The sequence below is a fragment of the Falco peregrinus genome, chromosome 14 (assembly GCF_023634155.1).
Source record: "Falco peregrinus isolate bFalPer1 chromosome 14, bFalPer1.pri, whole genome shotgun sequence".
NCBI classification, from domain to species: Eukaryota; Metazoa; Chordata; class Aves; order Falconiformes; family Falconidae; genus Falco; species Falco peregrinus.
The window spans coordinates 918,688-938,078 of NC_073734.1; the positions used below are offsets into that span (position 1 = coordinate 918,688).

At 51.5% G+C, this 19,391-nt stretch overlaps 1 pseudogene; it reads right to left on the reverse strand.

The window, feature by feature from the left end:
- Positions 1 to 19,391, reverse strand: part of LOC129785685 (hydrocephalus-inducing protein homolog) — an 80,571-nt pseudogene that overhangs the window by 24,406 nt on the left and 36,774 nt on the right.

The following is a 19,391-nucleotide window of genomic DNA, read 5'->3' on the forward strand; positions in this document are numbered from 1 at the left end:
CCTAATTTTCATTAAAAACTTGATGTTCTAAACCATCAAAGCTCTTAGGAAATGACAAAGATTTCCAAGGGACAAGTTTTGCCCATAATCATGGGTGAGGCATGCCCCACGGCCACTATCATCAAAAAAAATCAGTGGCCATTCTTTCCCTTCTGCAGCAGGCCCTCAGCCTCTCCTGGAAGGTCTGCGGAAGCTATCCTTTCTTCTGCCCCTACATTGATGCTGGAACTTTAGGAAACCCTGGGAGTTTTACGCTCTCTCCTTCCAGGTGAACCTCAGAGAGTGCTCTCCTGAAAGGAGGAGGAGCAGAGTAAAATACAGACCATTCAGGACAGCCGAGAGAAAAAGAAAGAAAAAAGAGAGTATGTCCCGCTCCTCGCTAGCAGCTGGGGCTTCCAGGAGCACCCAGCCGCTGGCCAAGGCCTGGGTACCCCGGGCTGGGACCGTGTGATGCTCCCACCACAGCATGTCCCAGAGCACATGGACCAGGCCATGGAGGGGCCGCAGCCTCCTTGTCCTCAGTCCCAAAGCCACACCTGGTTCTGTGGAGTGAGAATTCGGATCTCAGTCGGGTTAACACCTTGGCACATCATGGAGGGATTACAACTCGGCATTCAAAGAAACAGGGGTGTGGGTGGCCCAACAGCACAGAACTGTTTCCCAAGTCCCTAACTTCTGCTGCTTTCTGGCACTCGTTTTTTTGCCCACGGAACGTCCCCAGGTTTTGAGGTTGGTTTTGAACGTGATTCTCAACCAACCACATCAACACAGAGATCCAGCTTTACACGATGTAGGACACGGCAAGTGAAGGAGGGATCAGCACTTAGGATTTTGCTTCTCCCTGCAAAAGCGGCTTAGAAATGGGTTTTGGAAGAAATCAGATGTAACCCAGTACATTTCCATATCCAGAAAAAAACAACAAAAAAAGAATTTTAGGTGATTGAGCCCCCCCACCACGTGCTTCCTTCCAGCACTCAAGAGCCATGGCTTTATTTGCATGAATAACTAAGAAAGTTCATTTTGAGCTTAAACAAAACAAATTTCAAACCACTTCTTAACCGCTGGCTTTGCAAGTTGCACAGTGCTGATGAGTTCTGTAAATCACCTGGTCCAGAAGCGTTCGGCTAAGCGATTTATGGAGGCAACTGCAAAAACACACATGGAGGCCAGCCACTTCCCCGTGGGGCTCGAGATCCAACTGCAATTTCACAGTGCTGCACTAGGGCAAAGCTTCTAAATATTCCCTGCAAGGGGCACACGCTGTCTGCAAATCGTCCTCCAAAGGGATCTGTGACTGGCATGCAAATGCACGAGGAAGGCAGTCACACTGCTCAGAGTCGTCAAGAAGCAAAATTAATGACTCCCTAGTTAAAGATCACGGGTTTCTTCTTTAAACTCTTTTTGCACCCTGGGACAGTCTCCACCCTGACGATACAGCGGCTCAGCTCTGTTTTGTGAGGGATGGGGGGTAGGTGACCTCCTTGAGGTCCTCTCCCAAGGGGCCCATGGAAGAGTTCAGATCTCCTGAGGGACCACGAGGGTTTTTCCAGAGCAGGCTCCTCTTTCTAAACACCGATCGCTTGCCCAGCTCTGTTTCCTGTAACTCCCAGGTTGCATGTAAGTAATTTTCCTATTTCTCTGCCACAACAACAACAAAAGCTCTCCAGGCACAACCCCTGGAGATCCCTGCAGCAAAGTGATGGACAGCCCCACCACCACAGCAAAAATCCCAGGGCCAGGAGCACAGCGCTGAGCCAGGATTCCCTTGGGAGCAACTTTTTAAATCAACCCTTTCCTTCCACAGCTCTAACAACTGCAGCTGGCGGCCAGGAAGGCGGTTTGTTAACACGAGCCCTGGTTAATTACTGTAGGTGGCATTTGCCAAGTAAACCCTGCGCAATTACCGTATCAATAAAAAGCTGTTTCATGGCCTTTGTATCTGTCAGCTTGGAGCAGTAAGGAATGGCTCGAAGCAGCTGGGTTAGTGATCTCAGCACCCTCCAGAACGGGAGCCTGGCTGCTGGGGACCACGGGCCTCGCACCTCCTTCCTCTTAGATGGGGAAAACCAGAGCGTTCCCTGGATGGAAATCTGACAGGGACCTCCCACTCCTGAAAAACACCTCAAGCAGCACCACACGGACGGAGAGGAAGGACAAGGTAACCTGAACCACGGAGCTTGCTGCAAGCATTCCCTGCCCCGTGCCAGCACAGCAAGGCCATCACCTCTGTAAGGGCAAAGGCGGCATAACTCGGTGGGTCAGTGATAACCGCTCCCAGAAAAAGACCTGACAGCACTTCTGGCAGCCGGGAGGAGCATAAAGCTTGTCTAGCAGGCTGCTCGCACTCTGACTTATGGGGAGGGTGCTCACCCTGCTGAGGACAGCGAGCCCTGTAACACGCGACCCAGATGAAGCAGAGACTTGAGCCACGAGGTGACGATTCCCACGCAGGGACAGCAGCACACGTGTGGCACGTTCACAGACACCCTGCACTCAGCAGGGCTCAGCCACTACGGTCTGGCAGCGCCTGGAGAGCGGGAGGTGACCCAGGGGCAGGGAGCACGTTTCACTCAGCTCCTACCGCCTCAGGAGCCCGATGGTGCATCCACGTAATAAAGGCTCATCCTGGAGGTCTATAGGGGCTTAGTGCTCGTCCACCAAAGCTCTTCTGCGAGTACCTCTCTGCCTTTACAAACACCTTGCAGCACAACGAATGCATGGTATGAAAGCTCGCTGCTTGGCTGCTCTGGGATCAGCGGTCGGAGCCAGGCGCGCTAAGCCCTGGCTCTGCACAGACCAGCTGGGAGCCACAGGGACAGCAGGAAGGTGCTGGCACTGCCCTGCTGACCACCGGCTCTTCCCAGGAATTCCGTGGGAACCAACTGGGCTGGAAGAGTATTTGTGCCTCGCCTTTGCTGTGGGTAGCAGGAGGAGGAGAAAGGAGCTGTACCTGAGATGTCGCAGCAGACTGTTGATACACTCTGGCTTCTCAGGGTTTGAAGATCACGTAAATTTCAACTGAAGAATTTGGCCAGACATCTCCCTCCTAAGACAGGAGACAACAAACCATTTACCTTCAAACGTTACGTTTCTTGTTTTCACCCACAGCCCTGTAAGCCTTTATTTAGAGCATCAATGATGAGCAAGGAGCAAACAACACTTACAAAATGTGTAAGACTTTGGAAGCAGCTGTGATAAAAATTAAGTCCCTTACCTTTACTAGCACCCGGTAAAGGCTTGCCTTTTTTTTTTTTTTTTTTAATTAGGGCTATAATAAAGGAACTAAACTGGCTGGCTTCGGCATATCAAGGATCTCTTCAGAAGTGCCAGCTGACCTAAAGAAAAGATACGGTTTCCCTCCAAACCTTCCCTTATATCCCTGTGTCACTACAGCCATGTGAACACGTCTTCTCAGATCAGAAGAGATTTAGCAAGTCAAATGGATTTTTCCATTCTTAGTTACAAAGATAGAAAGAAAGAAAACCATGCCTGCCTTCATCATTGCAGAAGAGATCTGTAAACCAGCTCACAAACAAAGGCAAGGTCCCGTCAGGGCTGGCTACCCCGGCCAGGGCTCACTGTCCAAGCCTCCCTCTGCTTGCAGGCAACAACTGGCAGAAGAGGAATATCAGGGCTTTGCAATCTGCTCCAGCTGCCTGCAGGTCTCCACAGGGGGTATGAGACATTGCCCATGACACAAAGCCCTAGTTGTCCTGGCCTCCTCCCGTTCCTGCATCACCGCTGCTGTCGGAAGCGGAACCGGAGCTGGGTCAGTGCCCACGTGGCATTTCTCTGACACTAGAATGTGATCCTGGCTCAAAATAACCCAAACCGAACACCAAAATGGTGAACTTCCGCTGCACAAAAAAAATCCAGCTTCAGCAAGAACCTGGGAGAACCCTGCAAGCGTAAATCTTCAAACAGCGAGGGAGTGGCGATGGGTCCCTGCAGGTGTTATTCCCAGCGGCCGAGGCCCCAGCGGGATGATTTGCCCAACACCACCGAGACCACGGTGATTGCTGCAGTGTTGCTGGCATCTCTCTGTACGCTGTATAACTCACCAGATGTCCTGCCATGCTCCAGGAAGCCAGTCAGTGGTGCAGTAAGATCCTGGTAAGGGACATATCTCCCTACACCCAGGGTGCTGCTGGATCCCAAGGCACAGTCAGATGAGACTGCTCTAAGGCATCAGAGGAGACAAGCCTACGGACAAGCAACACAACCCATCCATTCATATGCACCCGCACAGCTCTCTGCAACAATCCTAACGCAGCATTACTGATGGAGCCTTGCACTCATATCCTCACTCCCAAGAAAACCTGCACCAGCAGTTAACAGACTCAAACCTCTTGAGCTTCTGACATGAAATCACCATTCTCCAGGATTCAACGTATTTGGACAGAAACTTCAGGCAGTACGTCCACAATCAGCTTCCCTGTATTGTCAGTGAAGCTGCACGCCAGACTGTTTGACTCAAAGGGAGAGGGCAAGAAGAAATCATCAGTTACACATTATTCTACTATTCTGTGGCTAAAAAAAAATTTGTGAAGGACATGACTGTTTTGGGAAACCTTTGTCATTTCTCCCTTCATTACTGCTGTATGTCAGACCATAAAACTGGAAAATATTGTGACCTATTTCTCCTGGGAAATGAAAATAGGCTGTTGGAAAGGTTCCTCACATTCCTGCTACCCCACGGGGAAGAAAGAATTGCTGGTTAAAAGGATACACTTCACTACTCACCCTTGCGGGCTACTGCTACATAGGCGTACCAGCCCTAGGACACGGCAGGAGCCAGCGGTCTGCCGCGGCTAGCATATTCTCCGTAAGATGGCAGTTGAGTCAGATCATGGAAAACTACCGTGGATGCTTGCCAGGACAGAAATGCAACTATGCAGTGCTGTGAACACGATATTGCAACACTGCTGGCTTAATGTCAGCCTCAGGCAGGCTGCAGCTGGCAGGTGGCATAAAATACAGACGGTGGATGTATGATGATCCAGCACAAAAACTCCTGCTGTTGTGCCCTGGCTTTGCTACAGCATATGCCAACGTGATACCCGAGGGGACGGCACACCATGACTCACCGCTACAGAAGTGACCTCAATAAGGAGACCAACCATAAATAGATGCAGATCCTATTTCCCCTCCCTCAGCCCCTAAATAATGCAAATCTCCTCAGCCTCCACCAGCCTGAAAAGGAAAAAGCTGGTCTTGGAAAGCGGGGCACCACCAACTGTCGGCCTGCTTTGTTTGGTGGAGGGAGAAGGTGATCCATGGAAAGGAAATCACTGCTCAAAGCACACCAAAACCCCCAAAGGCAGAGCTGGCAACACAAGTACTGAAGTGACTCCCCAAAGTGCATCCTGTTAGTTCAGGGCACTCAGGGAAAAGGCAGCGCCAAAGCCAGTATCTGCCCCTTCCCATCAATAACCGAACCCACAGCGAGCGGAGGGATGGACCATAGCTCCCACTGGAGATGGCGCCTTCTGCCAAAAACCAAAGTGCTCTGCAGTCCCCTCTCATTTGGATGGGGACCAGCTGGGCACCTCAGCTGAGGTGGACGTTTGCAGGAACAAATATCGCTGTTATCTCCTGGCCCAACCTCTGCACCAACAGCAGTAGCACTTGCGTAACCTGCACATCTTGAAGACCACCTCCATCGGCTCAGAGCTGACACGTGGCACTGAGGAGTTGCTACCAGGCAATGACAAGACAGTGATGACTTGTCAAGGTAAGAGCAATGATTACAAATCCTTTTCCTCCCTTTCCTCTGGTTTCCATTTCCAAGGAGTCAGCTCCCACGTGTCTGTACTGTGACTTACAGCTAAGCTGTGGTGGGGAAGGTGCAGCAAAAAGCAAGGACTTTGTCCTTTGAGAGCCACCTGGGCTTCTACCACAGATGCTTCTGCTGACATACCATGCGTCTTTGCAAAAATAAATCAACTTTGAGACGCACTCAGGAAGTCAGAGTTACAGAACAGCTTGTTTCCCACAGGCTTGGACGGCTGCTCAAAACGTTCATGGTCACAGGCTGACTGCAAAACCGCTCCTCCTCTTTTCTCTTATTATTTTCATCAGCAAGTTAACCTTATACAGGCTGAAACAGCCTGCTGCAGCTTCCACTGAGAGCAACCCCTGGCAGCTAACGGCCCGCTTACACAGCAAAGCTGCTGCACAAACCCTGCAAAGCCACCCTGCCCAGAGAGCCTTTCCAAGGCTATCGTCCCTCCAGCGGCCTCCTAACCTCTGGGAACCTCCAGCCACTTGTTCCAAGGGTTTGATTCTTTCTATAGGGTGCTCCCAGGCACCACAGGTGATAGGTGAGAAGAGCAGCCGCCGCTTTTGGCCAGAAGGTCCGAGGCAGCAAGGTCCCAGCTCTGGTGGGGCCCCTCCAGCAGATTTACACGGCGCTGCAAGAAGGGTCTCTGTCCACGCTAGAAGTTACGGGACTCTCACCGGGGAGAAGGTTGTGGAAGTCAGCAGCAGTGGATTTTTAGATTTTACATTTGATAGGAAAAAAGACTAATATTTGATGTGAAGACACCCGTACGCCAGGGGGGAAGACAGACATCAGCAAAACTATGAATGTGAAACCCATTGTTCCATAAATCATGGAATTAATGGAAATCTAAAGACTGATAATGCTGAACCAGCCAGGAGGGGAACGACTCCTGTAGTATCCCACTTACACCCAGTCCTAAGCCAACTGTAACATCAACACAGCCATTCAGGAAAGGTTTCCACTCGAGACTTGAGGCCAGGCTACACTCTGGGTCCGTACAGCGCTACACGGAGCACCAGGACTCAGCGGGCAGCCAGGCTGCTGGACCTCACCCTAATGCACTTCAGGAGCCCAAGAGCAGGTTAAGCTCGTTATGGAGACCTAGCCCAGTTGTAATGAAGCAGGAGCCCTGGGACATGCTCCAAAACCAGCTGGCACAGCTCAGGCGATCGGCTCCCGCTCTCTGCAATACCCCCGCTGCTCTGACACAGGCTCTTGGTCCCATCATGCTGCTCTCAGCTGCAGTGGTGTGAAACTGCAGCTGTGCTCACATGGGGGGCTCTCAGCCTCATTCGGGCTATAGGAGTAACCAAGAAGAGAACAAGATCCCCTTCCTTAAAAAAAAAATAATCGTTTCACCTACTACAAAAGAAAGAAGAGGCTCAGATTATTCTAGCGTTTGCAACAGGATGAGAAGGGATTTTGCATTGCTCAGGCAGCAGGCATTCTTCATCTCAGACCATGCAAATACTCAGTCAGGGCTCTGTTTCGTTGAAGGACATGAGGTTTTGATTGCGCAAACACAAAAGCAAAAAGTTTTCTCCAAGTCTGCAATGAAACTCAAAAAGTTCGTTTAAAGCTGCCAGCCTTGCGTGCAGGCTCACAGACGATGCTGGGAGGGAGAGTCACACATGGTATAAATCCAGATTATATGAAGGGATTGGTCTTTCCGTGATTAAACGGGCTGAACTTGGCCTCCTTTCCATAGAGGACCTTTTCATTCTTCAATAGGTGAACTAATGCCCATGGTTAATCCCCATACGCTACGTGTAAGGCCTGCCCTTATATATAATAATCAGTACCCCTGAACACTGTAAGGACACTTATGAAGTGCCCTTAATTTATAGCCCTTGCAGCAGAGCTCAGCTTTAGGCAGGCTCTCGCCGCCTGCCAGGAGCTCACTGTTTAGAAACGCTTTTTGCAACAACCTCTCCCAGCCTCACTAGAAACCTCATGTCTTCCCTCTCGGCACATCAAGACGCTGACGCGGGTATCTGCCAAGTGACCTCATTCAGGGAGGAGGAGGAGGAGGAAGAGAGGTTCTCAGCTATCACTTACCACCGGCTCAATGGCAAAAATATCACTGGAGAAAAGCATAGAGTCTTCTCGCACCTTTGCCCTCTGGTTCTGGAAGGCACGGGAGAGAAGGGAAAGGCGTTCTTGGAGCACGGGGTCCACTGCGCGCTGCTTGAGAAAAGAATCCCTCTCATTCTCCTCCTGCTTCTGCAGCCTGCGACAGCGCCTGCAGCCATGGGGAGACACAAACCAAGCAGATCATTTAATAAACAACATATTTGCAGAGACTGTCGCGTAAGCGCAGGAGCAGCCACGCACGGGGGGAGGAACAGCAGGAGCAGCTCAGCAAGGGGCTGACCCCAAGCCACGGGGTCCCAAGCAGATCAGGTTATCACTTGTTCGCTGGCACGGCAGGTAGTTTTACGCCACACTCACGAGCTAAGAGGAGGTTTTTGAAAGCTAGCAGCCCTCAGGAGAGCCTCCTGGCTCAAAGCTACTGCCACGACTAATGGACAACCCACCAACACCCTCAGATGGCTTTTCCTCCCGTAGAGGTGCTCGGGGAGATGGATGAAGATGAAGGAGCACACACTGCAGTGCTTCGCTGGCAAGGGGAGAGCAGCTGGGATTCAGCTGCAGGTTACCAGCATCACTCTTTTTTACCTTCCCTTTTGGACTGGCAGGGATAAGCAAACTAGATCTGCTCCACTGCCTACACTGCCATCCAGCAGAGGACCCCAGAGCATTTGAAAAGCCAACTCACGGACTTTCAGGCATTGCATCACTTCAGTGAAATTAATGGGTTTATATGCATGAAGACAGAGGCCCCGAGAGGTGAAGGGACTTTGCCTAGCATCACCCAATAACGAAGGCAGGACCAGCATCTCTGAATGCAAACCCTTACATCCAGCCTTGAACCACTTCAACATTTTTCTCTTTTTGGCCTTCTCCACAGAGCTTTGACACAGGTCACCTCTCCCTCACTCGGTAGTTGTAGCAGCAATCATTCTAGTGTTTAAAGCTCGCAACCGAGAGGTGAGAAGGGAGCACTGCTGCAGAGCACTTGCTTCCCAGCTGGCACGTGGATGTGCCCCCTTCACGCTCCAGTCCCCTGGCCACCAAGGACCAGCAGGTGACTACTCGAGGGGGATGAGGGGAAGGCTCCATACACAGCACATCAGGGCAACGTGGTATAAACAGGACCGCAATCACCACCCAGCTAAATTCCAATACATTTAGAAAGGAAACACAGCCATGGACATTACTAGCAGCACGCAGACAGAGCCTCGGGCAAATGCTGTCACCAGTGCCAAAAATACTTTCTTTGGCTTGCTCCCTGTGGAGTGTCATGAGAAATGTTTTTCCACGGCTGACCTACAGCGCTGTGCATGAGGGGGGCTTCCAGGCACCAAGATGAGCAACCCTCAACTAAGCCTTCATCAACAGACAATAATTCCATTGTTGAATCCCAGAAAGTCCTGCAGGAGGGAGACAGAGCAAACCCCTGGGTAGACCTTGTGATGATCCAGGTCTTTTGGGGTGACAGCCAAGCGCAGGGTGCTGAACTGCCTCCTCCCATTGTAAAAGTCCTCTCTGCTCTGACATCTCAAAAGCTTCTGCTACAGCAGGACAGTGGCCTCGGAGCTATGACCACCCCTAAGACTGCAAGTAAGGAAGAACAAAGCACTCTGCTCAGAGTACAGAACACGAGCTGGCATAAGATCAAGTGCCATTGGAAAAAAATGGGTTGAAGTTAACTGTGGGGAAACCTGGTTGCTTCTGAGGGGAGAGAGGATCACTCAGGGTCCCATCTGAGATAGGCAGGTGGGAAGAGATGCTAAAAGAATGGCGCAGGGACGTACTAAGAGAAGGTCATGAGACTTTTTCTGTTAACACACTGATCTTGCACAGAAGTCACACACTGCGCAATTAAAAACAGAGAAGAGTGGAAAACTAGTTTTGGCCTTCAAGGCATTTCTGACCTAATTACACTGAACTTTATTTGCTCAGAAGCCCTCAAAAAGTTCTCCAGCTGAAGGCAGTTTCCTGACCAGCTCTGGGTTCAGACTAACTCCTATACACCTACAGCCATTCAACTCTGAGAAGGCACACAAGGACTCCCTAAATCACCCCAGCTTCTAAGTGTCTTTTCCAGTGCATCCCCTTGGGCTAGAAGTGTTTCCCTGCTGCCCCAAACGGAATTTCAAAGCTTCAGAGACACCCTGTGGAGAGCCTGCCCCACCTCTCAGCACCACGAAGACACAGGTGCTGACGCCCAAAGGCACTTCCAAGTCCTGTGCTGCCCTGCCTTCCCCGCAGAACCCTCCACCTCCGAACTCTCCGAGCCCCGGAGAAGGGGCAGGGATACCTCGTTGTGCTGGAAGCCGGGACAGCGCAAGGCAATTCAGCATCCTACAGCCGGATGGCCTCAACGTTCGGGGCCAGCAAAGCACCCTGCCCTGCGCACTACTGGACAAGAAGGCTGAAGAAGGTTGCCATCTTATCAAAGCTGGAGGGGAAGAAACTGCAGTGAATATCACAACAGGTACGCTGCCTGCAGCTGTTAGGTGCTACCGCTCAACGCAGTCCCAGGTAAGGAGCGCCGACACCTTCCTCAGCCTCACAGACCCTCTGCGAGCCCAGGGACCTGGCCTCACTGACTTAGGGCTCCCACAGACGGGAATTTGCTCTCCGAGGAAATGCGACCTTTCCTCCCCAAAACATGAGCTGGAACATGGATGGAACCGGAATGGGAAGCACTGAGCTCCATTACCCTGAAGCCCAGGGGGGGACACCCTGGTGTCGTGGATGGTTTACTTGTCCTACGCCATTCAAAAAAGCACCAACATCCCTCTGAGGCCGTACGTTAGTTTTACCCTTGGGCAGCCTGTCTTACTGAAACGAATCTTCCCAACGAACCTCAGGTTCTCCTGATCCTCCCCTTCTTGACTAACAAAAGCCTTCCACTGGAGTGGGCTATGACTTTACTCCGATTGTGGATGACCACGGATCTGTGGTTTGACAGCGTGATGTAGGTCTTCCCAGCTGTCAAGGAGTTCCTGTCTAGCCTGATGTTGACATCTTCAGCGGCTCCATGAAGGCTTGTGTGAATATCTTCACCTGGAACAAAGCAAAAGCGAGACTTTGCTCATCGCCCTTGCTGATGGGAGTACAAGGAACAGAGGAAGCCACAGGGAACAGAAGTGTCACAGCCTTTAGCTGTATTAGCAGTTCCACAGATCAATACCTTTATCACAGCCTGATAGCTGCATGTGTACAGCACGAGGATGTCCTGGACACCACCTTAAGCACCTTATTTCTGGGTGGGCTTGTGAAGATTTATCCCCAAGGTGACCCTGTCTACAGGGGGGACTTTTTCAGATGTGCCCAGGTGGCCTTTGGGTTGCCATCCCACTCGGGTCCCAGGGAATTCTGCATCTGAGTCGTTCAGGTGACTCTCAGGAGTCCCACCTCGGTCACGGCTCGCCCAGAGTCTCCTGCAAGCACGCCACCGGGGTTGTGTCTCTCCTGATCCCTTGTTGCCAACAAGCCAAGGTGCCTGGGGCATGCAGGCAGAAGAGGGAGGCAAGCAAAGTGACAGCCCACGGCAGGATGGGACGCAGATGAGAACTTCACTGTGTTGGAGCAGCAGCACCCTCACTTGCTGTGTGTCTGTGCAGACAGGTCGGAACGAGACTGGTGGGGCACGGCCCACGCCAACCTGCCCATCACAGCCCTGCAAGCCCATTTCTTCTGCCTGGAGCCTGTCGGTGCCTGTGCCTGAGCGTGCAAGTCTGCACCGAGTATTCCCAAGCTGTCCCACAACCCGAGCGAGCACGCCTTTGCTTTCCACCTCAGACCGAAGAGGAGAGAGCCCCTGGCTGCACACAGCAGCCGATTAACGCCTGGAGTCTTGCTGGAGCACCCGCCAGCACTTCACCCTCCAGAAGAGACCCCCACCAAAGCGTCCCTCACTGCCAGAGCTTCCAAACCTTCATTCTTCCCAACCAAGCAACTCCTGGGAGTCAACCATCTCAAACTTGAGCACCGAGCCTACTCTGCCTGTTGCAGGTGAGGGTTTCCAGGTGAGAAGCAAACCACAAACACGAGACATTCTCCGTCGAAATGGCACTTCTGTGGAGCGTGTTTAAAGCCTCAGAGCCAGCCCCAGCTGAGAAGGGCAGCGACCCGGCCATCCCTGGAGAGCATCCCCCTGCCGAGGCAGAGCCTTCTCCTCGCTGCACGGGTTACAGCAAGGCAGCCAGGGGATGGACCTGCCTTTCCAAGGCGGCCACGCAACAGCACGGGGGAGAGCTGGCGGTGTCCTACACGGACTCCTTAAACCCTAAGGCAGACACAATGCGGCGAATCACAGCCGTGCCAGGAGAAAGAGAGCCCCTCTCTTGGAGGGAGGTTGGGAATGAATCACCCTTCAAACAGATCTCTGCAGCCATTCCCTCACCTCCACACATGGAGAGTTCAGCCTTCGTGCCTGTATAACCTCAACTTCTCTGCTCTTAAGGGAGCCCAGGAGGAGTGGGAGGGATTCTTGGCCAGAGATGAGTTATGTTGCGAGAGAAACAGCGACGTCTCCAATGACTGGACAGCCTGCTTTCTGGAACGGACAACTTAGCGTAGAAAAATAACTGAGGTTCAGAAGCGTTACAGAGGCAGGTGTGCTTTATAAGCACTGCCTCCCCCCTCCGCTGAATCCTCGGCGTACGTTGGCAAGCAGAGGAAGCAGGACCCAAGAAATGGGAGACATGCACAGTGCTTTGAGCATGTACAACTCGGGTTCATGGAAACATGACATGAAAAATGCTCTACGAGACAACAAAGTACTGCAAAATGAACTCCACGAAAACTATCATGATCTCCCTGTCTAAACCCATGGCCAGGTGGGTCTTGAAATAATGGGTATAGTTCTGATCTTAAAAACCAACCTGAAGCCTTTGAAATTTAATCGTTCTTTCTGCCCTTCTCCAAAGTACAGAGCAGCTTCTATACGAAGACTGAACAGGATTCCTCAACCTAGAAACCACACAGGAGATAGGTAGGTTTGTAGAAGTATGAATGGCCTGGGAAAAAGTGAACGAGGAAAAAGTTGTCACAATTTGTTGTAAAACAGGAACCTGAGGGCCTGAAATGGTATTAGTCAAAATTAGAGAAAAGTAGTACTAGTACTTTTCCAAGGAATATTCCTTCCTTTGGAACGTACTGCCATAGGTGCCTACAGGCGCTCATCGCTATAAATCCACAAAGCAACTGGACAAAGGCTTGGAAGGTAAAACCATCAGAAGCGATTAAACAAAGACATGAATAAAGCCTCCAGCACAGAAAAATGCTGCCTCCAAGGCCCACGAGGGAGAAAGCATATGCACTGCCTGCTTCTACACGCTTTGCTAAGCATCCCCTACCGCTGCTCTCCTGGAGAGCACTTACACTCCCGGCTGCAGGCACCGAGGACGCTTCTGAAGGCTGGAGGGCTTTGCCGGAGCACCTTCTACCACAGAGAGAAGGATCTGGCATCGTGCTGACTGTGTAAACCCACAAACCTCCCGGTACAGACGAGAGCGTGCAGACGCCAGCGAGTCAGGAGGGAGCAGCAGGTCTTTCTGCCAGGCAGATAAACTGACACAGCAGAGCTGTCAGGGTTGGCCCAGGGCAGCTGCAGGCTTCATGGCCTGGGTGCCAAATCAGATGTGACATTTATTTAAGACTCTTGATGGTTTAATATATAAGTCTGGAGGAAAAGAAAAAAACAACAACAAAACAATCTCTGTACTGTACCAGCAATGTAGCCCTAGGTATTTCACCTGATGGGGTAATGTCCATGGGTCTGTGCTTTGGGACGCTTTGCTGCCATGAAAGCACATTTACTGAATCCAGACGTACCTGCCCTATCGTTACTTACACAACACGATGATCTTATTACAGGCTGTCAGCTCTCTCATTCTTACACGCTTTTGACGTATTTCCCAGAGACAGCAGGACACAGCTCACTCTGCAACCTGAACAAAGCAACACCTGAACTTGAAATTAAAAGAGAGGCTTCTTACACAGCAGTAGAGCAGGTGCTTTGGGCTGTGCACTCCTGAGCGATGCTCTCTGAGACAGCGGGAACACCACCGTGTTTTATTCCAGCATCCATCTGCATGGCTATGGCCACCGGTATCTTAGCACATCATGGTAACTTTTAACTATCTGAAAGTAAGAAACCCAGCACTGGGTCATCCTCTGGGGGGCCTGTTGTGCAGGAGGAGAGGGAATTTACAGAAGAGCTAAAATATCTTTCCGAATATTAAGCAAACCCTTGAACAAGATTTCAAAACAAATTTCAGGTTTTACGAAGAATGCGTTCCCAGCATTCAACAGCCAGTACCTTCCTCCATCGATTACTGCTCTAAATATTAGGAAGCTGGTAGCCAGATGGATTAGACTGAAGAGAAACAAAACAGCACTCTGCTGCCTTTCGTCCTCACCGTAATATTCTCCCTCTATCCCTGTAACTCCCTCATCGCTGAATTTGGATTTTAAACCTTTTTAGGAGTGCATGACAGTCAGGTTCAGAATATTTGGGTAACAGGGAAAGCAAGTTTAAGTTAATTTGCCCAGTTTGTCAGAAAACTACGCCTGGCTCTCACCTCTTCTAAAAGAGACAGGTCCTGCTGCTTTTTCACTGAAAATACAAGCAAGCAACGAAAGCCGAGCTCTTCACTCAGAAGTGTCATTGTACCTCCACATCGACCCTTTGAGCAGTTCTTTTGCTCCTGCTACTATCACGATACCCAACTGCCTCACCATCACCAGCATATTCTGGTTTTTCAAACAGCATGCAAAGGTCTGCTGGTACCACTTCACCACCGGAGAAGGGAGTCACTTCACCAGGCTAACGATCTCTGGAAAGCGAGAGGAGTCCCCTGCGGCGGGATCCAGCCCTCCCCACCATATGCTTTTGGCTGCACCTCCCACAGAGCTACCTCGGTCAGAGCCAGGAGCGCTGCTCTGAGCTGTTTTGCTGTCAGGAAGCTAATGGCATCACCTACAAAGTGTGCTGGGTCTCTGACAAAGGCCACCTGCCAGTCCCCACGCTCGTATTTCCAGCACTAGAGCAAAACACAGGGCAGCGACAGTCATTTTTAAGTGCTTCTCTGAGGCAGTGCTCATGAGCTACCTTCAGACATCATTAAAACCATCGTGCTAGTTACTCCAGCCCTAGGAGCAGCTTGTTTATAAACCTCACCATTAAATAACTGCTGCCAGCACAGGGGTTTCTACAGGACCATTGCCCAGGCTACAACAAAGCTCAGGGCACCCTAATCATCACTGCTGCCACAGCTGATGCTGTCAACAGCTAAAGCCCCCAGCAACGCCCCCTCTGAGCCCATGCAGCCCATCGCAAGGAAAGGATCTGCTACCCCAGAGCACTGCAAGCCACCGTGAGACAACAGATGGGCAGGAAAAGGCAGATGGAGAGCAATGACCAGCCACAGCGTCTACGGGACAGGTCGCGGGCTCTTCAGACGGCTCTCCTGCACTTAGGAGTCACCTTGCTTTCCACCAGGCTCCTTGTTGTGCATCCTCCTGTAATGGAGCACCCAAAGGATTCCCCATTACCTCCTCCGCACTGTGCTTAGGAAGGGCTGTTGGCTTTCTTACAGGATGAAATACTCCAGCGCAGGAATATCTGGGAGCCAGCACAGAGCCTTTGTGCTGCCCAGTGTGACGGAGCCTCGCAGAATGGACTGAAAGGACAATGAAACTGTTGGATAACACAAGACAGCGCTGCCGCATATCCAGGATGCCGTGGGCTATATATAATCATTATTGGTACTACAGCCATGATACGCTGGGGTTGCTGATCACTGAAACATTGCTTTTGGCCCATGGGGAAAAACAGGGCAGGAACCTTCATTCTGATTGCCTGGCAAAGACATGCTTAATACGCCACTTCATATATCAATCACCCTTCAAGCTACTCTTCTGCTTCTCAGCAAACGCTGATTGATCCACCAGGAAAGGAGACTAATGAATGGTCAGTTCTGCCCCAAAACGCATCCAGGGTTCATGGCACCTAAGAACATACTAGTGATTTCCACTGATGATAGAAGAGACAAGCTGCAGTCCAGGATGCCCTGCAAAGAGATGAAAACTACATTCTCCAGATATCCTTCACAGGCTAAGAATGGGATAGGCGGCGTCACATGGAAGTCTGCTTCTGGGGATGAACAAAACAGCCAAAACTGAGACTTTTGGCAAGTCCTGAGCCTCCTCTGCTCTGGCTGGAGTCAGTACAAACCGCAAGGGCTCAGCAATCTGAGTGATCTCAGGAACGTGAAACGCAACACAGCAAGGGCTGAACTTCAGCTAAACCCTGCTGCCTATCCACATCCATCCGTGGGTTTGCAGAGAGAAAAGACAAAGGCTTGATCTAGAGGCTAAGCCAATAGGATTTTCATTTTGTTTTCAAACAAGTTCCTGGAAGCTACTGATGGCAGTGCCAGCCTGGCAAGATGACAGGACCTTCGGTAGAAAGGGGGTTCTTAAAGGAAAGAGAAGAGAGGCATGCAGAGGTGGTTGTCTTCTCCAAAGTCTACACAAAACCACAGACTAATATCACAGCAAGGTAATGTTTTACTCTTGCGAGTAGCTGAGATGCCCACAGGTGTTCAGCCTCAAACATCAATAAACACGTAGGGCTGGGATTTAATGAGCTTCCTGCGTGTGTACAGTGGCCACTAACACACCGCCAAGCCCTTGCAGAGGTGGCCTCATTTACCAACGTAAGCTGATCCAGCTAAGCCCAGCATCAATTTCAGCTGAAGAAAGGGATTCAGCACCCCAACACACCGACATTCCCGGCTGGGAACCCCATGCTGATCTGTGCAGGAGCTGAGCAGTCAGCAGCGCCCCTGACAATTCCCCTCGGCCCATTTGCAACGCGATGCAGCCCCTACCACAGTTTCCCACCGCGGCCGAGATGCACAGGCTGTGCTTGCCCTGCTGCCAGCCGAGCACACCCGGTTCTGTAGTTACCGTCATCTTCACCAAACCCAAATGGCTCTAACACACCACACCAAACTCTCTGTCGTGCCACAGGTGACTGAAGAGCTCCACATCAGCTCCCTAATTAATCGTGTTTCATATGCCTTGATTTTTCCTGTGATCTCATGCCTCATTTTCCCCCATTTGTGATGAAACCTCGGTGCTTTCTCAAGCTGGCGGTTATCATTCACAGCTCCAGAGGCTGCTGCAGCACAGAGAAGCTGCCTGTGGTTAGACCGAGAAGGGCAGAGGCACCTCAGGGCAGTGGCTCAGGCCGTCCTGCGTAGGGCAGAAGACCCAGATCCTCTTCTGACATCCCCTGCCACCCTGAGCATTGCTGCCGCACTAAATACAGTGATCCCCAGCCAGTTCTTCCAGATCTACCCAAGAAATTCTTTTGTTATTATTTTTTATGCTTACGTTGCCCTAAGGAGATCTTGTCTATCGTGCAAGTGTTGGTGCTGGCTTAGAGGAAGGGGAAGATCTGAGGCCAGCTCATCACGCTTACTGACCAACCCAAACCACACATCCCAGTAGCTCTCCGGTGCTCAGTACCAAACCCCCCTGCAGCAGCCCCCCGCGTGCGGGCAGCCTAAGCAGCAGCTGCTGGCCAGCCTTCGGGACTGGGGGGCTGGCGGGAGCCTGCCAGGGAGGAGACGGCTCCGGCAGGGCTTGCTTCTCCACGCTGCAGGCTGGAATCACCACCCCTGACGCGTTTGACAAACACACAGATGTGGTGCTTCGGGACACAGTTTAGTGGTGGGCTTGGCAATCCGGGGTTAAGTTGGACTTGGTCATCTTCAAGGTCTTTTCCAACCTCCATCATTCTATGATTCTACGAGGCTGCTGGCATTTGCCCCACGCCTAGCAAGCAGCAATGGGGAGGAAACGGTGCTGGGGACCCCCTGCTTCCAGGGCCAGGCAGCAAAGCTCAGCGGCGGGGGAACAAGGCAGCCAGACCCCTCCCTGACCCAGGGCAAGGCAAGCTCTGCTCCACATTGTCTCCAGCTCCCAGCGTGCTGCACTGAAGAAGTCTGTTTAGCTGCTCTCTCCTGCCATATAGGAATAACCTGAATCTGGCACAGAGCAAGTTTTGCTGCCCAGGGCTCAGGAGGGGAGACATGACTTCACCCACTTCCTACGGGGACAGGAACTGAGCCAGCGCAGGAAAACTCACTCTGATTAACAACCACGGAGCCAGAATCAGACCCTGCTCGCACTTTCTACCTGCCCTTGAAGTAAGCAATTGAGGAGCCGAGGCTGAACTCCCCCATCTGTGCCCTGGGCGTGCAGAACCACAAAGGATGCTCTGAGCCTGGGTCTGCCATCCACAGCAAACAAGCCAAGATTTGCTTTAGCACAGCTCCTGCTCAGCAGCTGTCAGCCCTCCTGCAAGCTGTGTGGGAAGTTGAGGGAAAACAGGGTATTCATCTGCCAAACACCTAGACGGTTCCTCAGCAGGCTTTTAGCACAAGGCTGGAGGCTTCCAGCAGGACTAAAACCACCGAGAACTACTCCTGAGCCACACACGTTACCTCTCTTCTGGGGAAACCGCTTTTTGGGGCTCTGAACCAAGGGGAGACAGAAGAGTAATGGAATAGGCAGTTCTGCTTGAGGGCTGCCTCCTCTTGGGTGTGCTGTCTCCTAAAATACTCCTATGGGTATGGGTTCTGATCTCCCCCCTCAAAGAGGGTGAGATCCTGCCCCAGGCTTTTGCTTCTGCATTAGACTCACAGAGCTACTGAAAGAGAGCCATCCGCATCACTACTTTTATTACTGACAGCAATAAAAGCATCTCAATACATAGCGTCCGTCGGCCACGCACAAGCTCAGTGGTGCTTTGCTAATTACTGAAGTTTTCTGTGCTGACAAAGAGATGCCAAGGGATGCAGCAACCGATGGGGAAAAACTGCACAGAGGAATTTCAATACCGCACCACAGATCCCCTGGGCTAGAAGCGTGTTGTAGCACCTTGCCACAAGGGCCAGTGGGCACTGGAGGCACCCACATACAGGCACAGGATCTGGTCCTACACCTTGAAGACCACTCATCATACTATACTAGTACTCGTTGGAGACAGGAGCCTAATGTGAGTCAGCATTTAGGGAGCTCTGAGTAGAGAAGCAATTCTCCTTCCACAACTCCAAGCATCTCGCCGGCACCTCCTGTCTCTGGCAGCCTTCTTCACCTGCATGGAGCACCTGCCGTAGACGTTATTGTTTTGGATGGCATTGGACTGGTGGATTTGCTTTGCACCTCTGGCACACCTCTGGGAACCCGTCATGCATCTCCTCAGCCACGTGTCCCTGAGCAAAGCTCACCTTCCCACACCAAGCTGGTGCTACGCTGCCAGGTTGCAATAAATGTTACTGCAGCAAGCTGGGTTTGGTGTACAATCAGCAGCACTCAGTGCAAGCAGCTTGGGCATCATCTCACATGAGCAGGACTTGACAGCTGAAAGAATATCAAAACTTCATGAATACTGGATTGGTTGAGACTAGGACTTACCTCCATAAACTTATTTTCCCACATCCACACGGTCCAC